This window comes from Salvelinus sp. IW2-2015, linkage group LG4q.1:29, assembly GCF_002910315.2.
Source record: "Salvelinus sp. IW2-2015 linkage group LG4q.1:29, ASM291031v2, whole genome shotgun sequence".
Taxonomy (NCBI): Eukaryota; Metazoa; Chordata; class Actinopteri; order Salmoniformes; family Salmonidae; genus Salvelinus; species Salvelinus sp. IW2-2015.
The window spans coordinates 70,623,470-70,634,386 of NC_036842.1; positions in this window are offsets into that span (position 1 = coordinate 70,623,470).

A 10,917-nucleotide genomic window follows, 5' to 3' on the forward strand; every position below is an offset into this window, starting at 1 on the left:
ACCCCTACAGTTACAAAAGCTGAAGAACATATGCACATCCAGGTACTTTCCGCAGGTGCTGGAGTTGTAGGCAAACTCATCGGAAACAGAAAGGAAAACGCTGCTCATGCTCCCAGGTGATATTTATTTATAACAATGTTTCGACCCTTAGGTCTTCATCAGGTATCAATGGTATATGATGGATACCTGATGAAGACCTAAGGGTCGAAATGTTGTCATAAATAAATATCACCTGGGAGCATGAGCAGCAGTGTGCGGCGTTTTCCGTTCTGTTTACCCCTACAGTTAACACACACATCTTTTTCAACAGATACTACACATTACTTTGTCTCATGCCCTCCTGCACACTTCTCACATCTAGGAATCTCCTTCCTACACACTGCTGCAACATGATCATAAGCTTGGCACCTAAAACACCTTAATGGGTTCGGGACAAAAGCTCTCACGGGATAAATGACATCCTAACCTGACTTTGTCGGGTAAAGACTGCATCAAAACCAGGGGTTGGAACCCAAAAATATTTTCCAATAGTTTTGTTCTGAACAGAACCATCATTTTTTTTGTTCCACTGTTCCCACCAGCGAAGTAAAATTCTGAAACGGTTCAAACCTCCAAAAAATAACGTTCCTTTCTGTTCCCTTTTAAACTTCAGAAATATATACTGTATATATTTTTTACATTTAGCTCGACATTAAATTTCTTCACCAATGGATAGAGCAGTGGACCGTGCAAGCTATGTACATGCATTGGACAGACAAGTGTAGTGTAGGGTGCGACATACGACTGAAATTTTGAAGGTGAGGATGGGCATGAAGCGCTGGGCATATTGTTGTTATGACATGCATTACCTGAATTAAGACCACAGAATGATACCTACGGAGGAGCGGCTTCCATGAAGGCACTTTGAATGTCTTTTGAACATCAGAGAGTTAGCCTAACTAACTCAGGAGACTGAAAATATTCGGCATGGGTCCTCAGATCCTCAAAAGGGTCTACAGCTGCACTATCGAGAGCATCCTGATTTCATAGCTGAACCACTTACATATCTGTTCAATCTAACCCTGGAATGTAATGAAATTCCGAAAATCTGGAAATCAGCATTTGTCCTACCACTTTTAAAAGGGGGAGATCCAACTCTTTTAAATAATTATAGGCCAATCTCAAAGCTGTCACCACTGGTGAAAATACTTGAAACCCTTGTGAGTGAACAGCTAAAAGAGTTTTTATTTACTAACTCTATTTTATCAATGTACCAATCGGGTTTCAGGAAGAAGCATAGCACAATTACAGCAGCCATGAAGGTTTTAAATGATATCACTGAAGCCCTTGACAAAAAACAGCACTGTCTCTCACTTTTTATTGATGTCTCTAAGGCTTTTGATACAGTTGATCATGCTATACTAACGGCAGAGATTGTCGAGTGTAGGTCTTTCAGAGCATGCAGTTGCATGGTTTGCTAACTATCTGTCTGATAGAACTCAGTGCGCTCAATTTGATGGGCTTATGTCTGTTAAATTGTCTGTCTTTAATGGTGTGCCCCAAGGCTCTGTACTTGGTCCTCTTTTATTCACTATTTATATAAATGATTTAGACAAAAATGTCCAAAATGCGCAACTTCATTTTTATGCTGATGATACTGTTATTTACTGTTGTGCCTCGTCTCTTACAAAAGCTTTCCAGAACTTGCAAACTGCTTTTTATACTGTTCAACATACCTTGTGTCAATTGAAGCTTATCCTCAATACTGACAAAACTAAACTAATGGTGTTTTCTAAAGCAAGAAATAGACCTCTGAACCTTTCACCTATTACTACCTGTCAGGTCAAGGAGATTGAGGTTGTAACCTCATATAAATATCTTGGAATTTAAATTGATGATGGCCTCTCTTTTAAATTGCATATTCAACAACTTACAAAAAAATTGAAGCTGAAATTGGGTTTTTATTTTAGGAATAAGGCCTGTTTTTCTTTTGAAGCCAGAAGGAGGCTAGTATCAGCTACATTTATGCCTTTACTAGACTATGGGGATATTTTATATATGAATGCTTCCGCTCAGTGTTTGAGATCAATCGACACCCTTTACCATGGCAGATTTATTTTAAACTACAAAACCCTTACGCACCACTGCACTTTGTATACCAGGGTTGGCTGATCTTCTCTAGTCACTCGTAGGCTCGTCACTAGTATAATTGTATTTATAAAGCCATTTTGGGTTTACTACCTTTTTATTTGGGCATTTTTATTGTTCAGAAATGTGGTGGGTACTCTCTTTGTTCGCTGGACTTTATCCTGCTAACTGTTCCAAATGTCCGAACTGAATTTGGTAAAAGGGCTTTTATGTACTCTGCGGCATCGTCTTGGAACGCCTTACAAAATACTTTTAAACTGGAAGAACTTGTCCTGATTGGTATTTTTAAATCACTGATGAATGATCTTGAGACTGATTCCCTGACCTGTCAATGTTTTTAATTTGCTGTTTTTGATTTTTGTTATACTCTTGTGAATTCTATGGTTTTTACTAGATTACTTGTAGTTTTTCATGTTGTCTGTCTGTAATTTTTGTAATGACTTGGTGCTGCCTATCTTGGCCAGAACGCTCTTGAAAAAGAGATTTTAAATCTCAATGAGTCCTTCCTGGTTAAATAAAGGTTAAAAAAAAAAAATTCCTGACTGGTTGTATCACTGCCTGGTATGGCAACTGCTCGGCCTCCGACCGCAAGGCACTACAGAGGGTACTGCGTACGGCCCAGTATATCACTTGGGCAAAGCTTCCTGCCATCCATGACCTCTATACCAGGCGGTGTCAGAGGAAGGCCCTAAAAATGTTCAAAGACTCCAGCCACTCTAGTCATAGACTGTTCTCTTTGCTACCGCACAGCAAGCGGTACCGGAGCGCCAAGTCTAGGTCCAAGAGGCTTCTAAACAGCTTCTATCCCCAAGCCATAAAACTCCTGAACATCAAATCAAATGGCTACCAAGACTATTTGCATTGACCCCCCCCCCCCTTTTTACACTGCTGCTACTCTCTGTTTTTATCATCTATACATAGTCACTTTAATAACTCTACCTACATGTACATATTACCTCAATTACATTGACTAATCGGTGCCCCCGCACATTGACTCTGTACCGGTACACCCCTGTATAAAGTCTCACTATTGTTTTTTACTGCTGCTCTTTAATTACTTATTACTTTTATTTCTTATTCATATTATTATTATTTTTTAACTGCATTGTTGTTAGAGGCTCGTAAGTAAGCATTTCACTGTAAGGCAGGGGTGTCAAAGTCAAATGGACGGAGGGCCAAATAAAAAATGTAGCTACAAGCCGAGGCCGGACTGTTCGAATGTTCATTGAAAATTTTTAAATGACGCATATAGTCTAGTGAACCTAATTGAACCTACTGAAAACCTAACAAATATATTCCAATATGATCAGATAAATAAAGCAATATTTTCTTATGGCTCTGTCAGTAATCTTTAATTTTCAACAGACACAAAAGACAAATTTCCTTTATATAAAAATCCCCATAACATGAACATTAAATGAAAGAAACCGGTATTCAAGGCACCATCAGTAGCCTATATTTTCTATTTTAGCAAAAGTGGGCTAAATTTACTTCAAAGAAAAAACAATAATAGCAATTTTCTATCATCCACTCAACTGAAATATTTTTAAAATATAATTGGATTGAAATACAATAAAATAAAGTGCAAAAATCTATTAATCAAAAACAACACTTTGTTTAAGGAGAAGTAACATGCAGTGAAAACAAATATTAAACTTTAACTTTTAAACTTGAACTGAGTAAAAACTCTAAATATGTGATTGCACAGTAATGTTCACTTGTTTGAGGTTGAGGGTGATACTTGGTGGTGTCCCATCTTTTCCACAAGTTCATCAATGTTCGGGGTAAGGCTCTGAGCTGAGGAAATCCTCAGAAATTGAGTGGAGGTGTTCAGCAGTAAGTCGACTTCTGTGTGATGTTTTGTTCAGGTTCATCAAAGAAAACAGTTGTTCACACAGGTATGTGCTGCCAAACATAGACAACGTTTGAGCAGCCTGGATGCGCAGCTGGGGCATTGTGTCGGGGAGGAAACGGGCGAACTCTGCAGCACCCACTGCCGCATATTTTGCCCTCAGTGCATCATTGCATTGGAGGTCAATCAACTCCATTTGGAGGTTTGGTGGTGAGCTTTCCACGTCAACAGCAAATGGGTTACCGAGCAGTTCCAACCTGCTTTTTTGTGCTTCAAAGTAGCAAATCGGCGTCGAAAGTCAGCGGCAAGCATACCATTTTTATCAGCCAACTGTGCGCTCGGGAACGCACTGGTAGAGAGCTTCTCTTTCATGGTCTGGCAGCTGGGAAAGTGGCTCAAATTTTCTTTCCGCATCTGCGTCTCCCACAGAGTCAGTTTGGTTTTAATGCCTTCACTGTACTGTACATATCAGAGATGACATGATCCCGACCCTGCAGCTGCAGTTCATTGCATTCAGATGACTCGTAATGTCACACAGAAAAGCCATTTCACACAGAAACATTTCGTCTCGAGTTGTGTTGTGTCTTTCCCTTTGCTGTCCAAGAACAGACAAATCTCCTCACGAAGCTCGAAACTTTGAAGCACCTTTCCCTGGCTTAGCCATCGCACCTCTGTGTGATAAGGCAAATCACCATGCTCCGTTTCTAACTCCGTCAGAAATGCCTTGAACTGGCGGTGATTCAAACCTTTGGCTCTGATAAAGTTAACTGTGCGCGTGATGATGCTCATTACATGCTCCATTTTCAAGGCTTTACCGCACAACGCTCCTGGTGTATGATACAATGATAAGCTGTCAGCTCACCTGTCGCGTTTTCCTCTTGCATCTTTTCCCGTATCTTCGCCACCAGTCCGCTCCTGTGTCCACACATCGTAGGTGCTCCGTCGGTTGTCAAACCCACGAGTTTTTCCCAAGGCAGCTCCATCTCATTTACACATCTTGACACCTCTTCATACAAATCATGCCCCGTAGTTGTGCCATGCATAGGACGTAAAGCCAAAAACTCCTCTGTCACGCTTAGGCTGGAGTCCACTCCGCGGATGAAAATTGACAACTGGGCAATGTCAGAAATGTCGGTGCTCTCATCACACGCCAAGGAATATGCAATGAAATCTTTTCCCTTTTTCACAAGCTGCTTTTTTAGATTGATGGACACTGGTTCTACTCTCTCGGCAATGGTGTTTCTGCTCAGACTCACATTTAAAAAGAGTTGCCTTTTTTCTGGCAAACTTCGTCACAAACTTTAATCATGCAGTTTTTGATGAAATCCCCTCCGTAAATGGCCGGGCTGATTTAGCGATCTCTCTGCCAAAATAAAACTGGCTTGACAGCAGCCTGGCCTTGTGATTTGGCTTTTTTGAACAGAGCCTGTCGAGATTTGAGGCCTCGTTTTAATTCCTCTGCCTTTGTAGCCTTTGTTCCATGTCCATATTCTTGTTTTTGTCCGCGTGTTTCGTTTCATAATGTCGTCTCAGATTATACTCTTTCAGTACCGCCACACACTTCTCCACACAGAAGACACACAGGTTTTCCAGCTACCTCCGTGAAATATACTCCGACTCCCACCTTGTTTGAAACCCCCGGTTCTCAGTGTCCACCTTCCGTTTTGCCATTTTTGATGGGTATCTGAAAGTTAATTTTACTGTGATGCTGACGACTGCTGTGCCAATAAATATTGAAATGAAGCAGCCTACTGCTCGGTGCGTCACCGTTGCATTGTGGGAAATGTAGTATTGGTGCGTGTAAAAGATCTGCGGGCTGCCGGCTTGCTGCGGTCTGCGGGCCGGTTCTAATAATAAATCAAGATCATCCCAGGGGCCGTAAAAAACCTTCTCGCGGGCCGGATGTGGCCCGCGGGCCTTGACTCTGACATATGTGCTGTAAGGTCTACACATGTTGTATTCAGCGCATGTGACTAATAATATTTGATTTGATTTGATTTGATTAACTAACGTTGGACCAGAACTAGCCCTTGATTATGACTCTCAGTTCCATTACATTACACATAATGCCATCTACAGATTTCGAGAGCTAGACCAGAGCTAGCTAATAAGCTAGCTTGCTAACAAGCTTGTGTGTGCAGAGCGGCACCAGAAATAAAATAAAAACATCTTTTACTTTTTTGAAGTTAATAAATCCAATGTGAAACATGATAACTATAGTATACTTAACTAGCTTTGAAAAAGTTCATCCATTGTTCTCTAATAAAAATATCTCTCCTTAATTTGAATCACGCTTGTAACATCAGCAGCTACAGTAGACTATGCATGCGTCAGCAAGAGGGGAGGGGCAGGTAGCCTACACACATACACAGGCAAAGATCTTCAGGTGGCAGGCAGACACTGGAATATGTTTCTGAGTGACAGTGAGGGCTTTGCATGGGCACTTTGTTGCATTTTTTTGTGGGACTGGAAAAAAATGCCCAGAACGTAAAATAACGTTATTAACCGGTTCCCATGCTTTTACAATAACGGTTATCTTTTGTTCTCGGTTCTGGTTCTGTTCCTTGAACCGGTTCCAAACCCTGATCAAAACTCAGCAGGACAGAGTGTGTTCTCTGTTTCATGGGAAGGGATTTTACTGACAGATTTGTGAGGGCCTTCCTGAATAGATAGCAATAGCAAATGGATGGATGCGAAGGGAAGCCAGTTTTCCCAAATATTTGACCAATAAAAATATATAAATTATTGTTATTCATTTTTCATCTCTCTCTGTGTTTTAATATTTGTGTCAATTTGCAAGAGGCTGAAATCATCCGAGCGATGGAAACAGCACCCCTCTGTCTCAGTATGTGTAGCCCATGTAGTTGATGCTGTCTGGACCGAAAGAGTATAACATGTTGCCGCCGTAGCATTTGATTGATGCCAAAAGCATTTGGCCTCCCTTGTTAAAAAAATAAAATAATTAGCCAATAAGCATTGAGCTGAGCTCAACTGTGGGTTGTACTGGTGCAGCAAAACAACCTCCAAGGGGGGCCAGTTTGGATTTGACTTCACACCAATCAAATAACTTCCTAAGAAAAACTTGTCTATTTCTGGTCTGCTTGTGTTGATGTTCTGAAGTAGCTAAATCAGCTAAAGTTTGTCTGGAAGCAAGACGTCAGTGTCCGTGACCTGGCTGGTTTTTCTTTTGTAGTCCGTGATTGTCTGTAGACCCTGCCACATACGTCTCATTTCTGAGCCATTGAATTGCGACTCCACTTTGTCTCTATACTGACATTTTGCTTGTTTGATTGCCTTGCGGAGGGAATAACTACACTGTTTGTATTCGGCCATATTCCCAGTCACCTTTCTTGTACCTAATCACAGTGGGAACAACATCTTCTATGCACTTCCTTATAAACTCTCTCACCGAATCACCGTATACGTCGATATTATTCTCTGAGGCTACCTGGAACATGTCCCAGTCCGCGTGATCAAAACAATCTTGAAGCGTGGATTCCGATTGGTCAGACCAGCGTTGAATAGTTCACCCCTCCCGGGTGGCGCAGTGGTCTAGGGCACTGCATCGCAGTGCTAGCTGCGCCACCAGAGTCTCTGGGTTCGCACCCAGGCTGGGCTGGGTTCGCGCCCAGGCTCTGTCGCAGCCGGCCGCAACCGGGAGATCCGTGGGGCGACGCACAATTGGCATAGCGTCGTCCGGGTTAGGGAGGGTTTGGCTGGTAGGGAGGGTTTGGCCGGTAGGGATGGTTTGGCCGGTAGGGATATCCTTGTCTCAGTATGTAAAAATGTAATAAAATGTATGCACTCTACTGTAAGTCGCTCTGGATAAGAGCGTCTGCTCTTGGCCGGTAGGGATATCCTTGTCTCAGTATGTAAAAAATGTAATAAAATGTATGCACTCTACTGTAAGTCGCTCTGGATAAGAGCGTCTGCTAAATGACTCAAATGTAATGTAATGTAATGTAATGTACATCCTGTTTGAGCTTCTGTCTATAGGAAGGGAGGAGCAAAATGGAGTCGTGGTCAGATTTGCTGAAAGGAGGGTAGGGGAGGGCCTTGTATGCATCGCGGAAGTTAGAGTAGCAGTAGTATTCTATCAATATGCTGATAGAATTTAGGTAGCCTTGTTCTCAAATTTGCTTTGTTAAAATCTCCAGCTACAATACATGCGGCCTCAGGATATATGGTTTCCAGTTTGCATAAAGTCCTGTGAAGTTCCTTGAGTGCCGTCGTGGTATCGGCTTGAGGGGGGATATGCACAGCTGTGACAATGACAGAGGAGCGCAACAGCGCCTCTTCAACCTCAGGAGGCTGAAGAAATGTGGCTTGTCACCTAAAACCCTCACAAACTTTTACAGATACACAATTGAGAGCCTCCTGTCGGGCTGTATCACCGCCTGGTACAGCAACTGCATCACCCACAACCGCAAAGCTCTCCAGAGGGTGGTGCGGTCTGCACAACGCATCACCGGGGGCAAACTACCTGCCCTCCAGGACACCTACACCACCCGATGTCACAGGAAGGCCATAAAGATCATCAAGGACAACAACCACCCGAGCCARTGCCTGTTCACCCTGCTACCATCCAGAAGGCGAGGTCAGTAAACATGCATCAAAGCTGGGACCGAGAGACTGAAAAACAGCTTNGTTCACCCTGCTACCATCCAGAAGGCGAGGTCAGTAAACATGCATCAAAGCTGGGACCGAGAGACTGAAAAACAGCTTCTATCTCAAGGCCATCACTGTTAAAACGTCTTATGACTGCAGGGGCAGTATTGAGTAGCTTGGATGAAAGGTGCCCAGAGGTGCCCATAGTAAACTGCCTGCTCCTCAGTCCAAGTTGCTAATATATGCATATTATTATTAGTATTGGATAGAAAACACTCTGACGTTTCTAAAACTGTTTGAATGATGTCTGTGAGTATAACAGAACTCATATGGCAGGCAAAAACCTGAGAAGAAATCCAAACAGGAAGTGGAATCTGAGGTTGGTCGATTTTCAACCCAGCCCCTATTGAATACACAGTGGGATATGGATCTGTTTGCACTTCCTACGGCTTCCACTAGATGGCAACAGTCTGTAGAACCTTGTCTGATGCCTCTACTGTGAAGTGGGGCCGGAGGAGACAGGAATTAGTCAGGTCTACCATGACCTGACCATGCTCTGACCATGCACGTTCACATGAGAGGGAGCTCTGTTCCATCGCACATCTGAAGTCAATGGTATTCTCCGGTTGGAACGTTATTCAAGATTTATGTTAAAAACATTCCAAAGATTGATTCAACACATCGTTTGACATGTTTCTACTGACTGTTACGGAACTTTTTGACATTTGGCGCCCTGCACTTTCACTGGCTGTTGTCATATCATCCCGTTAAGGGGATTGCAGCCATAAGAAGTTTAAACAGCCATCATTAACACAGAGAGGCTGCTACATACAGACTTGAAATCATTGGCCACTTTAATAAATGGATCACTATTCACTTTAATAATGCCATTTTAATAATGTTTACATATCTTGCATTACTCATCTCATATGTATATACTGTATTTTATACCATCTATTGCATCTTGCCTATGCTGCTCTCTCATTGCTCATCCATATATTTATATGTATTGTGGTGGAAAATCGTCTTACAAATATAACACTTACAAGAACTTGTGAATTCAATAAAGGCTTTTAATACAGAAATATCATAAGCCGTGCTGGTCCGCGGAACAACCACAGACCCTAAGCACTCGCTCTGTTCTTATACACATACAGCATATGAGTCCATCCCACATGCAAATTAAGTTCCTTCCCTCAGTCCATCTGCCACCATTATCTTTTAGTTTAAGCTTCCTGCTTGTTTACACCCAATAACGCCCATATCTGCTTTCAGTTAAGTTATAATGGTGGCAGGGCCCCTTCATGTCCTAAAAATAATATATATCCATCTATCCTATGGGCCTATGTCTTTGGCCTTCGTACTTATGTTTAGCTTGGTGTGCTCTTTGGTATGTTTGTCCTTATTAGGACTAGTAGACTATGTGTCCCTCTAACATTAGTATGTCCAGCTGTCCTATGCACTTAAGTGTCGCCTTCTCCTCCTGTGGTCTGATGTACACCTGTCTTTGCTCTATAGCATTATATCTGTCCCTATAGGTACCATTTACTCCCACAAATCCCTCCTCTGGGACTAATTAGTCCCACAAACTATACTAAAAGGACATCAAGATGGTGAAGGCCAATACCAAAMATGGGCAAAAAGATTATCAAATGTGAATAAAGCATACAGGTTAACTGGACCAAACATCTCCAAACATCAACAAAGATAGGAGTAAAAGATCCAATTGGAAACATAAAACATAAAACACTTACACAACCCAACTAGACCAAACATCTCCAACTAATAGCATAGATAGGAGTAAAAGATCTAGTTAGTAAGAAATTAAAAACATTATAATCAATCATTATATTGCGTAGAAGCAATGAGCATGTAGTATGTAGCCTTGCCTGAGGTTATCTCAGTTTTGTGAAAATGGAGAAATAAAACAATGATTATGAGCCCAATATAAGTAGCCTTCATGCAGTTTCAAAAAAGAAAATTAACAAGACATCATTCTAAAATCAAACATTTCAACATGATCCTCCCTCGCAGACACCTCTCTAACAAGGTAATATCAAAGATAACACCCTTTGTTAGAAGATAACACCCTTTGTTAGAAGATTAAGGACATGGTCCGTAGACACTTGTAACCGGAATTCCCTCTGTTACCTAGCATGTTATTAAATTATCCTATTTTTAGAAGGCAAAACTAACTTTAATAAAAATAAAAATATATATTCATAGATATATATGTAAAAAATTCAAACAAACACACAATAACACAAAGCATTAGGCTAGACAGATATGCTAAAAATCATTACATAGGAGCACAGTCCTCATCCTGACAA